The sequence below is a fragment of the Lathyrus oleraceus genome, chromosome 6 (genome assembly GCF_024323335.1).
Source record: "Lathyrus oleraceus cultivar Zhongwan6 chromosome 6, CAAS_Psat_ZW6_1.0, whole genome shotgun sequence".
Classification (NCBI taxonomy): Eukaryota; Viridiplantae; Streptophyta; class Magnoliopsida; order Fabales; family Fabaceae; genus Lathyrus; species Lathyrus oleraceus.
This window is the reverse complement of record NC_066584.1, coordinates 278,636,997-278,661,106: the sequence shown is the minus strand read 5'-3', so window position 1 is coordinate 278,661,106 and position 24,110 is coordinate 278,636,997.

Here is a 24,110-nt window from a genome sequence, read left to right as displayed (position 1 = left end):
TTGTTTGGAATGTCATTTAGAGTAAATTTTATCTTGGAATCATTTTAATATGATTAAAATTGTAGGAGATAAGGTCTAGGAAGACCCAGTTTTGATCAGATGAATCCATCTGGCCAACCACTCTCAACCAACTTGCTAACTTGAAATTATCTTGACTTTTTAGGCTCATGGTAAATAATATATGCATAAGATGATGAATTTTTAAGTGACCCTTGAGAAATTTGATCAATTGATGAGGAAGCTTGTTGAAGAAGTTACTCAAGATACCCAGACAAACTAGGGTTTCCAAGGAAAACCAACTCCAAACTCTTGAAGAAATCTTGATCAAAATAACATGAAAAGATCATTGAGACTCATATATGATGCTTAGAGACATTGTGGATCATTTCTTGGTTGTGCTCTTAGCTATGAGGGTCTCAAACCCTAGATGTGAACTTGATAGATCAATGGTGATCATGCCCTTCCTACAAAAGAGTTAGGCAAATAAGAAAAACATGTTTTTGGTATTTTGGTTAGTGAAATGATAATATACAAGTATGATACAATCACATGGTGCTTGGTGTTTTCTCCCAAAACAAAACCCAATGAAAGAGGGGTAAGGAGGATGACAAGGTATAATCCCAATGCTAATGCATATGAGGGATCTTAGGGTCAAAATTAGGGTCTTACAGCTGCCCCTATTTAAAGGCATCCTAACTGAGGAGACGAAGGTTAAGATCTTCATACCGACTCAGTAGAATGGGCTTAAATAAAAACATATAGGAACAAATTTTGGTCCATAAGAGACCTCATGATGCATATGATATGAATGTAAAAGCAAATTCTATGTGGGGAAATGTTGCCACAAAGGAAAAGAAATCAGAGACACCAAAGGTCCACAGGAGCATAATGCATTCTGTAAGGAAAGCTCACTAGGGAGACAAAGACTCTGAGGGGATAAGAGGATTATGCGTAGGCCAGGCTACGACTTAAAAACTGTTGGGGAACCAGAGGAATTCCAGTCAGGGAAACAAAATATCTTGCAAGGGAAACGAGTAAATCAGGATAAAACTGAAGTACTTGAATCATGCAGGAAAAGTGATTTCACTGAGGAAATGCACACTCAACTCAACTGGGGAAGAAATAGATTTCAGCACAGGAGAAGCAAAAATTTATTATCAACTACCGGTTACTGGGTAAGGAGATAATAAAGATATGACAAAGAGGACACCCGTCATCGGCTAAGATGAACATATCAAGGATGACCCAGTGGGAACCATTAGGAGGGAGTATTCATTATCGGTTACTGGTTAAGAATAGCCTTGCTGGGGAAAACTGTAGAAATAGGATTTATAACTACCAGTTACTGGGCAGAAGACCAAAGATGAGAATATCCGTCACTTGTTAAGGTGAACATATCAAGGATAGACTCAAAGGAAAGAAAATCCTTCATTGGTTAAGATGAACATATCAAGGATAGACTTGCCTGGGGATGCCAAGGAGGATATCCTTCATCGGTTAGGATGAACATATCAAGGATAAACCAACTGAACAAACAGTAGGAATTACATCTATCGAACGCTGGATAGAATACCATCAAAGAGAAAATCCGTCATCGGTTAGGATGAACATATCAAGGATAGACTCTGGGAGGAGAGAAATAGGAATGACCTCTATCAGTTACTGGATAAAATACCGAAGGAGAGAATATCTGTCACTGGTTAAAGTGAACATTTCAAGGATAAACTCTGCAAGGGGAAAGAAAAGTAGGATTTACAACTACCGGTTACTGGGCAGAAGACCGCAAAGAGAAGGAAAACCGTCATCGGTTAGGATGAACATATCAAGGATTAACTCTCTGGGGAACAAAATAGGGATTACAACTACCTTTTTACTGGGTAGAATACCAAACATGAGAGTATCCGTCATCGGTTAAGATGAACATATCAAGGATAAACTCAAACAGGGGAAGAAAATATCCGTCATCGATTAAGATGAACATATCAAGGATATACTTCTTGGGGAAACATAAAAATGAGTCCGTTGGGGACTCCACTGGGAAGAAAACAGGGGTACTTTTGCCGGGTATTGGGCAAGAAGTAACAAGCTGCAAACTGAGGAATATTACCAATTACTGGGTAATAAACTCTCAGGGGACCCAAAGCATCTATCTAGGTAAGATCTAGAGAGAAACAGTAAATCAAGACTCAACCCCATGAGGATATAACTCAAGGGGAGTGGTTCCATCCAGATAATCAACTGCGGAGGAAACTGAAATAATAATCGTCCATGAGGAAATAACTCAGTCGGGAAAGGAGAAAGGTTAAAGTCTTTCTGCTTAAGGGGTCGACACTCTACAATTGAGGGAGGACAGACATCAAACTTGTATGGGGATAAGGGACTGCTATAACAGAGAATAAGAATCACAAGAATGAGTCAACAAATGTGATGATGCAACCATGAAATTATATGAGTGTATATGTATATGTATATGTATATATGATGATTATACTGACAAAATGATCATAAAGGATACAAGGGTGTCGCAGAATTGAATCATTGATACAATTCTCGGTCAACCCACAAAAGAGGGAAACAACTGCTGGAGAAAAGAGAGATCAACATCCCAAAGGCTCAAACCTATGCGGGGAAAGAGGCGATCTGCTGAGGAAAACCGTTATCAATTCTGTAGGGAATTTTAGGTCAACACCATATCAAATGGGAGATAACCCTGCAGGGGGACAAACACAGATAGCTGCTCAGGAACCAGGAGGAAACTTTGACTGGGAGCAAATCCGATGGCGACTGATGAGGAAACCATCATTCTGCCGAAACCACACAAATTGCCATAACGTAATGTCCGCACTCAGTTGGGAATAATCATAAACTCGGCTGGGGAAGAAACACTCTGCAAGGGGCTAATCAACCAACTCGGTTGGCTACCTTATTGGGGAATAGCGAACAATCAATCGCCTTGAAGAAATCAACAAACATCGAGAGCTGAATAATGTTGTCGGGGATGAAAGAGAAATTGCGCCTATTGCTTGGGGAGAACCAATACTGCTCCACATTTAGGGCTTACTGCTTTCGAACCATTGTTGATATTCCTTTTAAATGAAATTGGTTATTTAAAATTATTGCTTTTATATGTTTAAGAAAACATGTTTTGATTAAAACTTTGATTTTAAAAAATGATCATAATAAAATTTAAAACTATTTGGCTGAAATAAATAAGAGTAGAAACAATTGGATAAAAGCTCAACTTTATTTAATAGAATGGTAGTCTGTGAATGACAAGACTCCATAGATCTTTACAAAGTTGAAAATGGTAATTTTTATGGAAAAGGGCTACATTGAATACAAATGACCACTAATCCTTCCACCCACTCTTGATATCTATTGTGCTCTTGGCCGCTACTGGGGATGATGGATCATCATCGACCGTTGTGTTCAACAAAGTCTTCAAATCTGAAGATCAATAGGATGCAGTTACTTTCCATAATCCCTAATTTTTGCATAAATTTCCCCAAGATGGGGTACTCAATTTATCGGGATAATTCTTTTCTGTTTTATGTCTCTAACTTTTTCCTGGACCGCCCTTTCATATTTTCAATCCACCGAGACGCTCATTTTTGCCTGAGCCGCCCTTTCGGGTTTTCAACTTAGCGAGCCGTTCTTTTCTTTTTTAGGCGAAGTACTTCTTGACTGCATATGCGTTCACATGACGAGTGAACTCTTCACCATCCATAGTTGTAAGAATCAAAGCATCGCCTAAAAAGGCTCTCTTAACAACATATGAGCCTTCGTAATTAGGAGTCTATTTGCCCTTAGAATCTTGCTTAAAAGATAAGATCTTCTTGAGCACAAGGTCACCTTCTCTGAATACACGAGGTCTGACCTTCTTATCAAAAGCTTTCTTCATTCTCTACTGATGCAACTGACTATGACACATGGCAGTCAATCTCTTATCCTCTATCAAATTTAACTGATCATACATGGTTTGGCACCATTCAGCCTCAGTCAACTTGGCTTCCATGAGCACACGCAATGAGGGGATCTCCACCTCTATTGGAAGAACTGCTTCCATACCATATACCAGAGAGAAAGGGGTTGCCCCTGTTGAAGTGCGGATGGATATACGATAATCGTGCAAAGCAAATGGGAGCATCTCATGCCAATCCTTATATGTTACGACCATCTTCTGAATAATCTTATTGATGTTCTTGTTTGCAGCTTCAACATCCCCATTCATCTTGGGTCTGTAGGGAGAAGAATTATGATGTGCAATCTTAAAGTCTTTGCAAAGAGCTTCCACCATATTGTTATTCAAGTTCAATCCATTATCAGTAATGATCTTACTTGGCACACCATAATGACATATAATCTGATTCTTGATAAACCTTACAACAACTTGCTTGGTTACATTTGCATACGATGTCGCTTCAACCCATTTTGTGAAGTAATCAATTGCCACTAAAATGAAACGATGCCCATTCGAAGCTTTGGGATCAATCATGCCAATCATATCAATTCCCCACATGGAGAAGGGCCATGGAGAGGAAATGATGTTCAACAGTGTCGGAGGAATATGAATCTTATCCGCATATATTTTACATTTGTGGCATTTCTTCACGAACTTGCAACAGCCATATTCCATTGTCATCCAATAGTAACCTGCTCGCAACATCTTCTTCGCCATTGCATGTCCATTGGAATGAGTACCAAAGGAACCTTCGTGGACTTCAATCATCAATAGGCCTTCTTCGTGTCTATCCACGCATCTAAGAAAAACCATATCGAAGTTTCTTTTATGTAATACATCACCATTCAGGTAGAAATTTATGGCTAATCTTCTCAAAGTCTTCTTATCTTTCAAAGATTCCTCGGACGGGTAAATCTGACTTTGGAGGAAACATTTGATGTCGTAATACCACGGCTTCTCATCTTTGACCTCTTCAACAGCAAACACATGAGCTAGCCTATCAAGACGCATCAAAGTCAAATTGGGAACCTCATTCCAATACTTCACTATAATCATTGATACCAACGTTGCAAGAGCATCTGCCATCCGGTTTTCATCTCGAGGGATATGATTAAACTCAACCTTTGTAAAGAAAGTTGAAATCCTCCTCGCATAATCTCTATACGGTATTAAACCGGGTTTATTCATCTCCCATTCACCTTTGATTTGATTCACCGTTGTAAGACCCCAATTTTGACCCTAAGATCCCCCATGCAATTTCATCATATGCATTAGCATTGGGATCATACCTTGGCATCCTCCTTACCCCTTCTTCATTGGGTTTGTTTTAGGAGAGGTCGCCAAGCACCATGTGATTGTATCATACTTGTATATTATCATTTTACTAACCAACATACCAAAAATATGTCTTTGCATTTGCCTAACTCTTTTGTAGGTAGGGCATGATCATCATTGATCTATCAAGTTTATACCTAGGGTTTAAGACCCTCATAGCTAAGAGCACAACCAAGGATTGATTCACAATGTCTCAAAGCATCATATATGAGTCCCAATGATCTCTACATGTTATATTGATCAAGCATTCTTCAAGATTTTGGAGGTGATTTGCCTTGGAAACCCTAGTTTGACTGGGTATCTTAAGTAACTTCTCCAACAAGCTATCTCACCAATTGATCAAATTTATTAAGGGACATTTCAAAATTCATCATCTTATGCATATATGATCTACCATGAGCCTAAAAAGTCAAGAGAATTGGAAGTTAGCAAGTTGGTTGATGGTGGTTGGCCAGATGAATTCATCTTATCAAATCTGGATCTCCCTAGACCCTATCTCCTACAATTTTCACCATATGAAAATTATTCCAAGATCAAAGTTACTCTAAATGACATTACAAACAACTTTCATGTTAACATCTAGATCTAATTTTGCTTATAAAGTCATTTTACATGTTGAAACATTATAGGTCATTTTGTCTAAACCCTAATTTAAAAGTCAACTTCCCAAGACCATAACTTGCTCAATTTTCATGAGATAAAATATTTACAAGTTGCAAAATCAAATTCAAGATGTCTACTTCAACTTTTATGTTTGTAGTGAGAGCTAAATCAACTTTTATGAGCATGTGATATGAGGATACATTATAGGTCATTTTTCCCCTATACCATTGAACAAGTGATTTTCCTCAACTTCAAAAATGGATAACTCTATCATTCTAAATCCAAATGACATGAAATTGGTGACCATTTTTAAGGTCTTTGAATGAGCTAAAACTATGATGAAGACACATTTCTCATTTGGAGCTCACATAAAAAGTTAAGCAAGGTGGAATATTGAGATATATGACTTAACACTTAGAAAAAATTTCAACATGTTGAAATTTCCAAACTTCCACCTCAAAATTCACCATGATCCAAGTACCAAATGGAAAATTGTCCAACATCAAAGTTTTTACCTTGATCTAAGCTTTCCAAAGAGTCGTATTTCATGCATTTTGGATGAGGGTTGCTAGGGTTGCGCATGGTCATAACAGGTCTGCATCAAGTGGAAAAATCAAATGTCCAAAACTCCATTTCACATTGCCTTGCCATTCAAGCATCATTTGAAATTCAGTACAGTTGCAATTGGATCAAAATGGATTGCTTCATGGGCATGTACACGCCCATGCAAGCTTGTGCATCACATTGCCAAATTTAGCAAATTTTCAAGTATGCAATTATCAATCCCAAATGCTATAAATACAAGGCCTCTGAGCTCATTTCAAACACACCTTGCACACCAGCTTTGCCCCTCAATTGAAACCCTCACAATTCAAAGGAAAACTTGACAATTTTTAACTTGAAAATTGAGTTTGAATCTCACTATTTGGAGATTCAAAAACTCCAGGATCCAAAACTTTGTTTCATTGCCAAACCACTTCAGCAAGCTCCTCGAGTGTGATCAAGTCAAGTTTGAAGCAAGCAAGATCCAGTTCTGAACAGCATTGAAGGTAATTTTCAGAAATCTTCTTCTCTTTGATTCTCACTCAATTCTCATCAATTCTCTTGGATCTTTGGTTGTCTGAAGTCCTACCAATGTAGGCAAGAAGATTGAGTTGCTTTGAGGTCAAATCGAAGGAACTCAGTTGACACACCTCAAAATTCAACTCCTCATATCTTTCTATATATTTGGAGTTAGTTGAAATTAAGGTCAGATTCGTGCTATGCGCCATTTTTTCTTTCAGATCATGTCCTCCTTTTTCATTTTTTTGATAGTGATGATTGAACCAGTCCGGTGAGCCTCGCCTGAGAAGGTGACCGGAGTTCCAGCGTCGATGGTGTGCTGGACAGGTTTTGAGCCATTTATCTCATTTGAAATATTTTAATCTTGCACGTTGGTTCTGATTACCATTGGTGTGGCGCACTGACTCAAGTGTACCATGGAACAACATTTTCATCAACTTGATATGCCACCTCAATTAATGAGGGAGATCAAGTGGTCCATGTTTTTTCTGATTATTTGAATTTCATTTAATTTTTTTTATTTTTATTAATTCATATTAATTTTAATATCGATCCAAAAATATGAGAGTTTCACCAAAAAAATTTAAATAAAATTCTCTTTCATATTTTGAATTAAAATTACTTTTTGGATCATTATTACTATTTTTCATGATTTAATTGATTTTGTGAATATTTTTAATTGTTTAAAAATACTTTTAAGTTACCAAAAATTCTGAAATTTTTTCTCCAAGGTCCTTTGACCTTGTTTGACGTATGATAAATCTCATGGTCATTTCTTTGGTGTTTTGATGAGATTTTAGGAACTTGACAAACCATATTTAATTTAATGCATTATTTTTAGTATTTTTAAAATTGAATAAATGTTAAATAATTGTGTTGAGCCATTTTAATTGTTTGTATAAGTTTCACTTGTGTTGTTGAGCCTTGGTCAAGGTTGATTTGACTTTGTAAGGTTAAGATCATTGGATTTAGGGGATTGATGGAATGTACATTCCATCTCCCAAAATGAATGAATGATCTTAATTTGGTAAAAGTCCTCCTTTGTCCAATTTGAGTTTTGATCTATTCCCCTCCCTCTTCATCTAATTCCTCTTCTTTGTGTATCCATTTCATTTTGGCCTATGATATCTCAAGGTCCTAAGGCTAGTTGATTGAAAAATCAACATAAGTATGGATGAGATTAGGCCACCTCTTTTGCATATATTTTTTTGTGTGGTATGTTTCATGAGCATAGTCCATTATACTATGTCTCTAACATGCATTAACACCAAAATTCTATTGCCCGACCTCAAATTGTAAGACCCCAATTTTGTCCCTAAGATCTCTCATGGCATCATAACATTGCATTTGGCATTTCCTCAAGGATCATTAGCATCTTGGTTCCCTTTGCCTTTGGGTGGGACTCCTTGTGAGTGGTTTGAGATCACCAAACATGCTTGAATTGTATATCATTGCTTTTATTATTTTGTTCACTAACCAAAAGCACAAAAATATGTCACTAACATTTCTTGTTTGTAGCCTGAGCAATCACAAGGTCAAGAGCTTCAAGGAGATCCTTTGTGAAAAGATATGGTCAAGAGAAGATGAATGCAAGCATGGTAATGGCTCCGAAAGCTCTCATCCATCAAATATGCCTCCCTAGCACCTCAATTCATCATTTTGATCAAAGCAAGTCAAAGGTTCTGAGGTTGGTTCCCCAAAGAAATCCTAATTCATCTGTGCACCACAATGCCTTGCTCTTGAAGCAACCTCAGCCCATGATCAAATGAAATCAAGGGAAGTTCTTTAATTTACCATTTCATGCATATTTGAACTTATTTGAGTGTCCTCAATCATCAATTCATCAATATATGGGTTGTGGACTTGAGAAGTTGATCACACAATTCATCTGACTATTTTGAAATGCACCGAGACCTAACTTTTGATGTGATGGTAAAATGGAGATGATTCCAAAAGAAAAAATATTCTTAAGGACAATATGAACAACTTTCATGTTCATCAAAAATTTATGTGACGCTTGGAAGGTCATCATCCATTCCAAAACATTATAGGTCATTTTGACTAAAACCCTAATTTTGAGTCAACTTCCCAAGGACATAACTCATTCATTTTTTATGATTTTGAGGTGGTATCAAATGAATTGGAAAGCTTAAGATGTCTACTTAAAATGTTATGTTGAACAAAATTTCAAAATCGCAAAGGAAATACATGTGATAATGCAAGACATTATAGGTCCTTTTTGACCAAAGGCATTAAAAGTCAAAAAATTCCAACTTCAAGTGCTCATAACTCTTTCATCAAAAATCCAAATGATGCAAAATTTAAGTCCATTTTGATTGTATTGAAAAGATCTACAACGTTTATATTGAAGGTGTTTTCATTTGAGGCTTGCATCATCAAAATAGAGGGGCTTGAAAATTGGCCAAATTTGGAAACCTTGCCTTGACATGTCATGCACCTTGCACTTTAAACTCAAATTTCATAAATTTCCACACTTCAAATAGATTTTTGCCCAACATAACAATCTTTCCTTACATCAAGACCTTTCCAACCATTACTCACATGATCATGTTTGGATTTGGCAAATGGCACTTTCGAAGAAGGGAATATTTTGGTGCATTTATGGAAACTTGATTCAAACTCATTGCACATTCCAACTACCTCATATCTACACGTCCATTTCAGATCAAATTGACTTCATGCCCCTTGGGCCCTCCATGCCCCTGTACAGGTCCATGCATGGAGGCCCTCTTCATGCATGCACACGAGAATTCACCTTGTTTGCCTTGCCATTTGCTATAAATAAGTGTGCTCAGCTCCACTATTCTTCACCCTGATTCAACCTGAAATGCTGTCGAATTCTCTCCATAGCCATCACTAAAGGAATTTCAATTTTCTTCCAAAAAATTCAGATCTGAATTTCAACTTCCTTGGTTGATTTTCAGACCTATAATTCCTCAGCCTTGCTTCCTCTTCATCACTAGATCTCATTACAAGCCTTGGTTGTGAAGAATCGTGCTCTCCATACCTGCATTCCAAAGGTGGATAACATAACTTTTTTCTCTTCGAAACTCTTTAATCTTTGCTTATTTCTTGAGTTCCTTGGTCTGGCTGAAGTCCTCTCAATAGAGGCATTTGATTTGTGCTTTCAATTTTGCAAAAACATGAAGTTCATGATGAACACCATCATACTTCCAGCTCTGATTTCTCCATTTATAGGGATCTAGAGTGGAAGTGCATGGTATAGGAGTGATGTACATCACTTCCGCTTTCGAATGATGTGTAGATCGCTCCATTTGGCTGAGTTTGCCATGTCTGCAATTCTCACCGGAACTGGAGGTCTCACCGGAGAAGACGGTGGCTCCGGTGGCCATCCCAACTCCAGATCCAATCACAACCGTGCATTTCCATTTCCAGATTTGATCTGATTCGTTCAATGTTATGACCTAATTAATGGCTCCATGTGGTTGCATTGACTGTGGACTACACTAGGCGCGCGCTTGTGGATCCTTGGATCTGCCAGCTCAATTAATGAGCTCAGATCCAAGGGCTCGTGTTTTTTCCCTTTTTTTTAAATCTGATTTTATTTTCTATTTCATTTTTAATTACATTTCATTTTCTAAAATCCATATCTCTTTTATTTTTAATCCAAAAATTATGGGACCAATTGCATTAGTCTCCAAATAAATTCTAGTTTCTATTTCTGGTTTTTAATATTTTTTATTTTGTTATTTGATATTTTTTATGAATTTTCTCTTTTCTGGTTGTTTTTAATTCATTTTAAATAGTTTTTGATATTCAAAAAATACAAAAATATTTTCTTAACTTATTTGAATGATGATGGATCTATGAAAAATATTCTCATCAATTTTTAAATTAATTTGAGATTTTAGTTCAATTAGGTTATTTTTATTCATTTTTAATTGATTAAAAATAGTTTCCGACTTTTAAAAATGCTGAAATTTTTTGTCAAACTTTGTTTGACCTTGTTGAACTTGGGATAAATTACTTTGACCTTTCAAGATTGATTTGAAGTGATTTTGAAGTTTGACCTTTCTTTTATTTTTAATTCAAGTTTAATATTAAATATTAAAAATGCCAAAAATATTTTGTTCATTTCTTCACTTCCAATCTTCATCTCACTTCTGTTTTTGATTGTTTGACCTTGACTTTCAATGTCATTGGTCAACATATGAGGATTGGTACATGTTACTTCATTTAATGCACTTTAATTTTGCCATTTCCATTTCTCTTATTCCTCTCCTTCTTCTTCTTCTTCTTTTCTTTCTTTTGGATCAATGAGTTGAAGGTTAATAAGTTAGCATTGATTAGGGAGACTTAATCTTCCTTGATCCAAATCTAATTCATCTTGATCAATTGATCAAGTGAATGGCTTTGCATTATGGATAGGTTGTTTCCTAAATCATGCAAAAGGCTTAAACCAATACAAGATCAATTTTCTTCTTCTTTTTGGCGTGGCAAGTTGTTGGGACTTGGTTCACTAATCAAGACTCCTAACTTGTGTTTGTTGCCTACATTATTATTGACCGGTCTCAGATAGTTGTGACTTCTACATAAGTCCAATTACGATTGCTTAACATAGCGCTAAATTTGCCTTATGGCACACCTACACTAACCACTAACAATTAACATTTACTTTATGCACTTTACCTTTATTGCAATTTACTATTCTTGCACACATTATCCATTTGCTTTTCTATTTGCTCACTTGAGCACATGTTTATGTTAATGCCATTTGCCTTTTGCTCACTTGAGCATATAATTGTGTATATATTATTATGCTTGTGTTTTATTTTGATTGTTGTGAACCAAATGCAAAGAAATTGACTTAGTCTCTAGGACCTTCCCTATGCAAAGAATGGAGAAATGGACTTAGATCTTAGGACTTTCCTTGTGCAAAATTGGAGTAAAAGGGTCCTAATGTGAAGATGGATTAGAAGGACCAAATCTCAAAACTCACTCTTGTCCATTCTTGATTTACTTCATGGAACTTTTGATGTGTGTGTTCTTGTGCTAGGGGGTTCCCACTTGAGCTAAGTTGAAGGACCATTGCCATGTTCATCCAAAGTGAAAGATACAAGATACATTGAGGATCTCTTAAGAGGCTTGTTTGATGATTGCTTATGCTTTGTGTGATTGCTTATTCCAAAGGATGGGAGCTACTTGGATCATCTATATGATCTCAAGAGAGGAACTCCATTGTGGTTTTGTTTCTTCATCCCTCATATTTTTGCTTTACTTAGGACTTAGCCATTCTTCTTTTTCTCTCCATTCTAACCCAAGCCAAAACTTTTGTGCAAACATTTAACATTTGTTTTCAAACAGTAGAAACCTAAGCCTTATGCTTTTGATTTTCAAACTTTCTTTTCATAATACTTATTTTTAATTGAATCTTTAAGTCAACTTTGACCATTTTGTGTATACTTCTAATTGGTAAATATAACTCATTCAAATGCCTTTGTGGTTTCAATGGCCACTTTCTTAATCAAACTTTTTTCATAACCTTTAGCTTTTAGGTTTGAGTTATCCTTGTGGTATATATAATGCTCACCTATATCCTTAGTGATGGACAATGAGTCTTCCATGCTTATTACAGGGTTAACCCCTCACTAGCATGTTGAAGTTATCCTCACATGGTGGATTTGTGGTTTTAGGTTGAGTTTTCTCCCTTGGATAACAAAAGACCTTAAGGCTTTTGGACCAATCAATTCACCAACTCATTTTGAGATTTTTACCCCGAACTACGAGGTTTTGATCCTAATCTTTTTATAAGATGGTACGTAGGCAATGGGTTTATCCATCCAAACACAAAATGTAAATAACTTGTACATTCTCCTCTCATCTCTTCAATCATGTTTGCACAAACCGTCTTTCACAAAAACAACAACCTTCACAACAAGTATGAAAAGGGCTCCCTAGGAGTACCTAGGATGTTTTGGGTGCCTAACACCTTCCCATTACATAACCAACCCCCTTACCCAGATCTCTGTTCTCTTTTACTAGTTTTTGTTAAAACTATTAGGTTTTTGTTCGCTTTCTAACCATTCCTTTGGATAAATAGAAGTGCGATGGCGACTCGACTTGTATGATTTACCTTGGATTTAGTCATTATCTCTAATGGCAATGAATACCCCGCTACAGAAAAGTGGCGACTCTGCTGGGGATCTTTTGCCTAGTGGGTTTTGCCAACTTTTCATGCTTGTTGTATTGTATTGTTTTGTAACATATTTTTGTGCAATTTGGGATTACTGTATTGTATGTAATGATTGAATTGCTTGATATTAATTCCTTGTATGCTTGGTGATCTTTGTGAAATGAGTTCTATACCCGAACTCGAGTGCACTTAGGATAGGAGAATGGCATAGTATTGTTGACTTGTGTGGAGTTATTCCTTAGCAAGTTGACTTGCAAGTCCATTCGCTTGGTGGAGGTCATGTTGGGATCAATAATGTCACACAAGTAAGTTGTGGTTATACATTACTCTTTCCAATATAGACCTTAGAAGCCAAGGACCTTAGTTTACCAAGCCCATCTTGACCTTAGTTTACCAAGCCCATCTTGGCCTATTCTTAACCGAGACTCCATGCTCGTGACTTGCAACAAACCCTTGATTCATGGTTGATCTATTCATGTATCCTTAATATCAATGGAACTTGGGTGTAGATGAGGTGTAAACCCTAATCCACCAAAATGGATGATTGACATTAGAGATAATATGATCCATCCCATGACCTTTGTTTGGTGTGCTTTGCTTGATCCTTGAGTGTGATTGTTGCATTCATGCATTCATTTGCATCCATATCATCAATAATGAAGAAAATTATCAAGGAACTTAAGGGGTTTATTTGCAAAATTTTCAGACATGGAAAGACAAAGAAGAAATACAAAGAAGTACAGTTTCAGACAACCAGATTTGAAAGAGTTAAGGAATCTGACATCCTATGTATTAGATCCTTTGGGTTTCAAGGCTCGCTTTGGGAAGCTTCTTCCTCTTCTGACTACTCAGGTGGATGAAGGGTTGATGAGCGTATTGGTGCAGTTTTATGATCCCTTGTACCGTTGTTTCACGTTTTCGGATTTCCAGCTTTTACCTACCCTTGAGGAGTATGCCTATCTTGTAGGTATACCTATTCTGGATCAGTTGTCGTTCAATGGCTTAGAGAGTGTTCCTACTTCTCAAGAGATAGCAGACATGTTACACATAGATGAATCTCTGGTTGGTGCTCATATGACTACCAAAGGTGGAATTCAAGGTCTCCCTTCTGAGTTCCTCATTGCTCAAGCTACTGTGTATGGGAAGGCCATGAGTGAGGATGCCTTTGAGGCCATATTTGTACTTCTCATCTATGGGTTAGTGTTGTTCCCCAACATCGACAAGTTTGTGGATGTGAACGCTATTAGGATTTTCTCTACTCTTAATCCCGTTCCGACTCTGTTGGGTGATACCTATTTCTCTTTGCATATGAGGAATGCAAAGGGTGGTGGTGCCATTGTATGCTGTTTGCCTCTGTTGTATAAGTGGTTTATTTCTCACTTACCGCAAACGATCGCCTTCAAGGAGAACAAGGGATGTCTACGGTGGTCCACGAGACTCATGTCTCTCACTAATGATGATATCTCTTGGTACAACCGTGTGTATGATGGTGTGCAGATTATCGACTCTTGTGGTGAATTCTTCAATGTACCTCTTCTTGGTATATGTGGTGGGATTAACTACAACCCTGTTTTGGCACGTCGTCAGCTTGGGTTCCCCCTAAAGGATAAACCTAATAACATTCTGTTAGAGGGTGTATTCTTTCAGGAGGGTAAAGATCCCCAAGGCTTGAAGGTCAGAATGGTCCGTGCTTGGCGCAAGATTCATAGGAAAGGAAGGAAAGAGTTGGGTCCTAAGAATTGTGTTGTTATGGAACCTTACACTGCTTGGGTTAGGAAGAGAGCGTCTGAGTATCTCATGCCTTACGAGTATCCGAGACCTACACCTTTGGTTATGGCTGGGCCTTCAACCCTCCCTGACCAAGGAGTAGAGGAGTTGGGAGACGAAGACCGATCACGTGCTTGGATCCGTGAAAGGGAAGAGTTGCTTCAGCAGATCAAGGAGAAGGATGCTTTGATAGAGTTCCTCGAACATCAGGTTATTGATGATCCTGATGATGCATGGACTTCTCTACTTCCTCAGTCTTCTAGGTTTTGGAAGAGGAAGTATGACCGACTCGCCAAAGAGAAGGCAGATATGGAGGCAGCCTACGAGAGAGAGGTGAAGAGGCTTCGTGCATCCTATCTTCCTGTGTCCCGAGCTTTAGATGATTGTTTCTAGGGATCCATAGGATGATTATTTTCCTTTTCTCTTGTATATGATTGACAATGTTGTACTTCTTTTCCCGATATTATTTGATGAAATATTTCCACATGTGATAAATATTTAATATTTCCAAAATTTGCAAATAGAACCCTAAAAGTTCCTTTGAAAATAAAAGAAAAAATCATATGCACGAGCATTGCATGCATCATGTGCATAAGCAGGTTTTGTTCCCGGCTTCTTGTCCTGTGTTCTTGATTTATTTTGAAGACAAGCTGACTCACCGGTACTACACCAGAGCCAACATTTGAATACTGATGGATCATCTAGAACAAGAGAACCGTGAGCTGAAAGAGGAAGTGGCCAGATTGAGTGCCTTGATGGAATCATTCTTGGCTGCCCAGAGTCAGTCTTCTCCGACACGTTCAACTCCTCCCCAGAGGACAGTCATCTCTGAGATTGTCTCCTCGACTGTGCCTGCAGCCAGTGCGCACTTTGCTCCAGCATCTATGCCAACCGGATTTTCATGGGGGATGCCTCCCAATTTCATGCCTGAGGGTCCTGCTCCCACCTTTGCTTCTATGTGTAGCACCTCAAATTTGCACCTATCTTTGTACATACCATTTCATATTAAGTCATAGCATATCATGGTTCATTGCATAACATTTGCATTGCCCCCAGTTGCCTCAAGAGCAAGCAAAGCAAGAATTAGGTTAAACTGGTCAGGAGGTCAGTCCATCAATCAAGCAAGGATGTTTCTCAAGGAGCAAAGGCCCTAGGGTTAGTCCAACAAGTTCACATGACTTGGAGGTCCATTTGAAGTGTTCAAGTCAAGGGTTGAAGGCTCAGAGGTCATCAGTCAATGCACAGCCAGGCAAAAACCCTAATCAGTCAACAATCAGTCAAAGCAGTGGATGGTGGCCATTCTTGTGGAATTTGGGCACCATGATCAATAATCAAGAGTTCATATGTCTTGGGGCATCATTTGAAGTCAAGGTCTCAAGGAATTAGGGTTTGGAATTCATCAGAAGTGCACAGTCAGTCCAAAACCCTAGAAAAGTCAAAGTTGGTCAACTGTGGTTGATTCTATGGATTTGATGGATGGAAATGGTTTGAGATAGCTTATTCATGTCCTAATAGGCCTCACGTGTCATGGCAATCAACATCATTGAAGAATTTGGAGCCAATCAGAAAATTTCCAAAAATAGAAACTGGACCTGTAATTTCAACTGCCAAAAATAGAAACTTCTTGATCCTCAACTTGCATCATGATACAAGCTCCAAATGGATTTTTGCCCAACATGAAAGTTGAATATCTTGTTCTCCCATTTTCAAAAAGTCCAAGAGCTCTTAAATCCCATGCATGGTTGTCAAGATATGATCAATTCAATTTCAGAAATTTGTGAACTTCAAAGGGGCATATCTCTCAAACCATAAGGCCAAATTTGGTGGGGTTTTTTCCTACAAACCACATTTTTCATCCTCTTTCCAAAAATATAAATTTCACCCTCCAAAACCTTGCCAATCAAAATGGCATTTTTTGACCTATTCCATTAAAAATCAAAGTTTGACCAAACTTTGACTTTTTGATTCTTTGACTTTTTACACAATTGGCCAATTGGGATTCACTTTATATGGTATTTGAAACTTGCTCCAAGCATAATTTCATGTTCATTTCATCATCATGCCACCATTTTAGACCAAAGTGCAAAATGTGCAAATATGGCAAATTGGTTCAAATAAGTAAGGTTTGGTTAGCAATTCATGAACCAATGTAAAACAGCATTTGTTTAAGTCATAAGCAGCTGGTTTAAGGCCCAAAATCGTGCAAGCTTACACCTCCACTTTCACTTATGCAAAGTTAGTAATTTTGGCAAAAAGCTTCATTTGAACCAAACAAAGTAAGTAAGTCATGTGCAGACTACAAACAGCAAGAAGAGTGGTCATAAGCAGCCTGTTTCCAAGGCCCAAACGTGCAGCAATACACCTCCTTTTTTCACTAGTGCAAGAACTTAGCAAATTGGCATTTTGTCATTTTAAGCTAATCAAGATTACCATTCCTTAAGCCAACCTTAAACAGTCACATATAAAACTCATTTTCTGCCACAAAGCAACCCTAGAGACTAAGAATAGCAGCCTTTGCTCATACAGAAAAACACTTTTCTCCCATTTGGCATTTGACTCGATTTGATTTTCTTTGCTCAAAGCTTCAAAGCACACAAGTAATCCTTGATTATTTCTTCACCTGGACAACATATTGAGCACATTTTCACCACCAAATCACAGCTGGAACCCCATCCTCGAGTTCTGTTTTCTTCAAACCCTTCTAATGGCAGAAGTTGATCTGTTCATTTCCAAGCACTCTTGAGTTGAAAGACCTTCATCATCCATCATTCTAAAACCTAAAGTACGCCTGTTTCGAGTTTTGAAGGCCAAATAATCACTGCTGCTCAACTGAGTTTCATTTTTGGTAAGATTTCGATTCATTTATTTTTCCAAATGATACCATGCTTCAGATAGTATACATCTTGCTGAGTCCATTAAGCTTTAGATTATTAAAAATGATCAAGTATTCACCAAGATATGATGTTTTAAAGTTTATGGATGCATGATGATTGTTGTTCGATTCATGATTGTTTGTGTGATTTCATGAAAACCATTGTTGTATAATGCTTGTATTTAGTTGGCTGAAGCTATTGATGTGCATGCTGTCAATTTCTGGGCACCTTTGTTCATGTTGATTTTGCATGATGATGATGAATGCCCTGCTGTTTTGCAACCTCAACCCTTCCCAGAAAATCCTTTCGAATGGTGTTTGTTGTGTTTGGTTATGACTATTTGATGTTGCATGATGTATTCCCCTGCCATGCTGTGGTGTGATTTGTTGGTTTGATTTTCATTTGTTCATGTCGATTTTGAACCGTGAAGTTGGATTGAATGCCATGCTAAAACCCTAAGGGTTTATGTTGAACCCAGAAACGTGAAAGCTGGTTGGTGGGTTTACTGTTCCATTGGGTTAGGACCAATGGGAACATTTCGTTTCCCTTGCTTAAACTGTGTCGTTTGGATTAGTGATGCGCGGAATTACCACTATGCCACTGTTGACTTCCTTGTTTGACCATTTGCTATGTTAATTTGTTCATGTTTGCACCAATATTCACTCAAGTTCATAAATTCATTTCTTTCTCAATTTTCATCCAAAAATCCTGAAAATTTTTCCATCATGTTCATGATTGAGTCTAGTATTTGATTATGAATTTTAATAAATTTTTCATTGGTTGGATTTTTATTGATAATTGGTTTTCTAACATGCATGCTCAAATGATACATTGTGCCATTTCTTTTGTGAAATTGTCATGACATATCCATTGCCCCTGAAATTTTTTGTGGTAAAACTAGACATGCTAACCTTCATTTCCATATAAAGTTTGTGCATTTATCATGTGTGGATTGAGAGTTATGATTTTCTGAAGTTATGTGTTACACTTGTTGCTACATGAATGATGTGCATTTTCCCTAATTTTGTTGACATGCTTCCCTACATCCAAATGACCCCAAATTTTGCATGATTGATCCTTTATATGTCTAGTTGATGTATGAATTTTCCTAGAATTAATTGTTCTGTTTCCAATTTATTTGAGAATTTTCTTCCATGCTTAGTCATTTGTTGACTTTTTGTGCTGTGCCTTGCCATTCCTTTTGGGAAATTCTCATGCCATATTGTATGATCTTGAAATTTCATATGTGATAACTAGACACCTCAAGCTTTGCATTGGTGTTAATCTCATTCATTTCTTTTCTGTTTTCAATTTGATATGATTTTTTGAAGTTGACCCATGCTTATTGACTTTCATTGTGCTTACTTGAAATTGTGTTGACTTCATGATTTTAATTGACTGCCTTCCTCTCATCCAAATGCCATGAAATTTTACATGTCTACCATGTTAGATGTTAGGATTGAATGTGATTTATTTGGTGATTTTTGAAAATGCTTGGGTTGACTTTTGATGCAAGTCATTCTGTTGACTTTTGTGTGCCTTCCTTTGCCTTACTTTGACTTCAAAAGCTCATGAAATGATCATAATGCATGATTTGAGTGTGGGCCCAATTGTGATAGCTTCTTAAATGTTTGACTTTGGTTTTGGTTGACTTTTCCTTGCTGTGTTGACTTTTTCTTTCATCCTTGACCCTAGGCTAGTCCTAGCGGTCTTTTGTGCTTACTATTGAGTTCCTGTTTCAGGTTAAGCACCATTGCCATTGAGATCATACAAATGTGATTGGATTTGTTTACATATGAACTAACCTTTGTTTTGTAGGTGGTTTGACTCATGTGTTCGAGTCTTGCTTTGCACAGTTGACCTTTTGTGATTGACTGTTTACCCGTTCCTTTGCTTTTAACTGTTTAATTGCATACTGATTTGTTTGGTTTTTCTCAGGTACCCTTTAGTTGCTTTAGTTGCTTGCTTTGCTATTTAGCAATTGCTTTTGAGGTATAATTACTCTCTCTTCATGTAGTCTAGAGACCCGGTCTATTATTTGACCGGGCAAACTGTCTGAAGTCCTCCTTAAGAGGCAATGCCTGTGTGTGTTTAAAATTGTCCCAAGCAGGAAAAGTCCTTCAAGTAAGGCAATTGGTGGAAGGTAGGGATAAGTAGCCTATCCCCCACTATTCAGTGAGTCATCTCATTGCTCCCATTACATGGTTGAAGCACTGAGATAAAAGCCCAAGATCTATCGAGTCAATAATGTGGAAAGAGCTCCATCTTTCTGAGCTCCCACACTTTCTTACATGCTCTCCCTGATCAGGGATAGAAGCAATGAGGCACACCCCTCATCTCCTTTTCATCTGCTTCACCTTAGCCTCTCAATGGCAAGGTTAAGAGCGACATTTACCCATTACAGTGGACTTTCATAGTCAAACCCTCTTGTGTGAGCCCCCCTTGTTTGGCTATAGAGTGTGCTGTCTGATTCTCATTGATTGATTGATTGCTTCATATGCACTTGCTTGCTTGTATGTTATGCACTTACCATCATCAATTGCCACTAGTGCATGATCATATCATTGGTTTGTGTGACATTTATTATTGCTGTTTACCCATTGAGGACAACTGTAAGTCCATTGCTTTGGCATTTGTTCCTATGACATGGAAGTGAGTATAAGACCATCACATTGGCCACTCATCTTATCTTTGCTTGTTGTATTGTTTGTATGTGAGGATGCAACTGTAAGACCCACGAGTTGGCTTTTGTTTTCCTAGGATCATACTGTGTATGTTAGAGTAAGCCCAGACAGATTGGCATCTGACATCTATTGTTTTATTTTACTGGCTTATGAGAGGATGCAATTGTAAGACCCACGAGTTGGCATTTGCTTTCCTATGATCATGTGTGGAGTTAACCTAAGTCCCACAAGTTGGCAGTTGATTTCCATATTCCATTCTTGTTTCTGTTTCTTTTGGGGGAGATTAGTGTAAGACCATTGAGTGGCCTCTGATATCCATGTCTGTTTTAGGAGATTGGTGTAAATCCAGCTATTGGTATCCGATATCCGCTTTTGTTTGTGAGATTGGAGTAAGACCATTGAGTGGCATCCGGTATCATTTGTTTGTTTATTTCATCATTACTTACTTTCCATTCCAAAGGACACCCTTGAATCATCCTCTATATGATCTCAAGAAGTGAACCTCCTGAGAAGTTTTACAACCCATCCTCACTCATTCATCCTCATTGTGTCCTAGAACCTCTTCACACTTTGATCTTAAACTTGACATAGACATTGTGCAAACTTCTTCATGTTTTCAAACTAAAAACCTGGACTCAAGTCCTTGATTTTTTTTCAAACTTCATTTCATAATACTTCTCTGAATCAATCCTAATCATACTCTGACTCCATTTTCATAATCATAATCAATTAACTTCACTCATTCACTTGTTTTGGCCATGTCCATTAATCTTTTCATGCATTAGCCGTAGGTTTCAATTATCATTGTGGTTGATGTAAACCTCACCTTATCTTTAGTGAGTCGACAGTAAGACTTCCGTACTGAAAATAGGGTTAACCCCTCTCGTACGTCGAAGCTATCCTCGCATGGTGGATGTTGGTTTTGGTCGAGTGTTCTCCCATTGATAATGAAAAGCCTCAGTGCTATTGTTTAAAATTGAATCCAACTCACTTTTGGAAATCTTTTAGCCGAACTACGGCGTTTTGATCCTTACCTTTGATGGAAGGTACGTAGGCAGCGGGTTCATCCGCTCAAACCCAATAAAACTTGTACATTCTTTCCTCATCATCTCACTCATGTTTGCACAATGCATATGTCGTAACAAATAACAATTTAGCATAACAAGTGTGAAAAGGGCTCCCTAGGAGTACCTAGGACGTAGTGGGTGCCTAACACCTTCCCATTGCGTAACTTACCCCTTACCTGGAATCTCTGATCTTTTATTAGTTTTCTACGTGTAAAACTTCTTAGGCTTTTGTTCGCTTTTTAGCCAGTCCTTTGGATAAATAAAAGTGCGGTGGCGACTCGAAACTTCATTGTATGCTTTGCTTATGGTTTAATTGATAAATCATATGGCGACGAATACACCGCTACAGAAAAGTGGCGACTCTGCTGGGGACCACAAGATCCTTGGCGGTAGTGCCTACTTTTCATCTTTGTTGTGCTATATTGTTATTTGTTATTCGACTTATTCTTGTACAATTTGGGATCACTGTATTTATTGTAATGCGTGAATTGCTTGATATACAAATGCTGTTTGTTTTGGTGATCTGTGAGATGAGTTCTGTACCCGAACTCGAGTGCACTCTAGGATAGGAGAATGGCATAGTCTCGTTGACTGGTGTGGAGTAGTCCTTAGCCAGTTGACTTGCGAGCCCATTCACTTGGTGGAGGTCATGTTGAACTAATAATGTCACACAAGTTATTTGTGGTTAGGCATTATTCTTTCAATCATGTGCCGCAGAAGCCAAGGACCTTAGTTTACCAAACCCATCTTGGCCTATTTTTAGGACCGTAGTGCGGAGATCGTTCAGATGTCAGTTCTGATACGATTGTTACGCGATACTACACTCATAAGAGTCTCTCTTGAGAATATTCTTGGAATACGAGTATTCGTTCCTCCGATAATATTCGAAAGATGGAACGATGATTATGGGAACCTCTGATAGAACATGTCTGGCAGGTTTAAACCCTAGTACACTCCTTTTGGGTGGTTCTTAACCGAGACTCCATGCTCGTGACTCTCAACAAACCCGTGATTCGTGGTTGAGTCGTTCAAACATCGTTAATATCAATGGATCCCGGATCAGGTGCAAAACCTAAAATCCACCAAAGCGGCTGGTTGATATTAGGGATGTTTGAACCGGTTCATGTACCGTTAATATCAATGGAACCTGGGTGTCGATAAGGTGAAAACCTAAATCCACCAAAACGGATGATTGATATTAGGGATACATAGAGCTTTCCCACGACCTTTGCTTGGTGTGCTTTGCTTGATCCTTGAGTGTGTTTGTTGCATTCATGCATTCATGCATTCATCCGCATACATGTCATCATCAGAAAAAGAAAATTTTCAAGGAACTTAAAGGGTTATTTTGCAAAATTTTCAGACAATGGAAAGACCAAAGAGACATACAAAGAAGTACAGCTTTAAGCAGCCCGACGTAAAAGAGTTAAGGAATCTGACATCATATGTATTAGATCCCTTGGGTTTCAAAGCTCGCTATGGGAAGCTTCTGCCGCTGCTCACCACTCAGGTTGATGAGGGATTGATGAGTATTCTGGCTCAGTTCTACGATCCGTTGCACCATTGCTTCTTATTTCCGGACTTCCAGTTGTTGCCAACTTTGGAAGAATACTCTCACCTCATTGGGATTCCTATTCTGGATCAAGTGCCGTTCAGTGGCCTAGAGAGTATTCCATCTGCTCGAGAGATTGCTAGTCTGTTGCACATAGATGAAGATCTGATTGGAGCTAATCTAACTACCAAAGGCGGAATTCAGGGTTTTCCTTCCGAGTTCCTCATTGCCCAAGCTACCTTTTATGGGAAGGCCATGAGTGAGGATGCCTTTGAGGCTCTATTCGTACTGCTTATCTATGGATTGGTGCTGTTTCCCAACTTCGACAAGTTCGTGGACATGAACGCCATTAGGATCTTTTCAGTCCTTAATCCAGTTCCGACTTTGTTGGGTGATGCTTATTTCTCCATGCACTTGAGGAATATGAAGAATGGAGGAGTCATTGTCTGCTGTCTACCCCTGCTGTACAAGTGGTTTATTTCGCACTTGCCGCAGACAGTCGCTTTCAAGGAGAACAAGGGATGTCTACGGTGGTCTCAGAGACTCATGTCTCTCACCAATGATGATATCACCTGGTATGATCGCGTGTACGATACCGTTCAGATCATCGACTATTGTGGGGAATTCCCTAATGTGCCTCTCCTTGGCACATGTGGTGGGATTACTTACAATCCTATTCTTGCACGACGTCAGCTTGGGTTCCCCCTGAAAGATAAACCTAATAACATTCTGTTAGAAGGTGCGTTTTTCCAGGAGGGTAAAGATCCCCAAGGCCTGAAAGCCAGATTTGTCCGTGCATGGCGCAGTATCCGTAAGAAGAGTAGGAATGAGTTGGGTCCGAAGAACTGCATTGCTTTGGAGCCCTATACTTCTTGGGTCAGACAGAGAGCTGCCACCTACCTGATGCCGTACGATCATCCAGGACCTACACCGTTGGATGTGGCTGGGCCTTCAACCCTCCCTACCCAACGTGTAGAGGAGTTGAGAGAGGAGGACCTTTCGCGTGCCTGGATCCGTGAGAGGGAGGAATT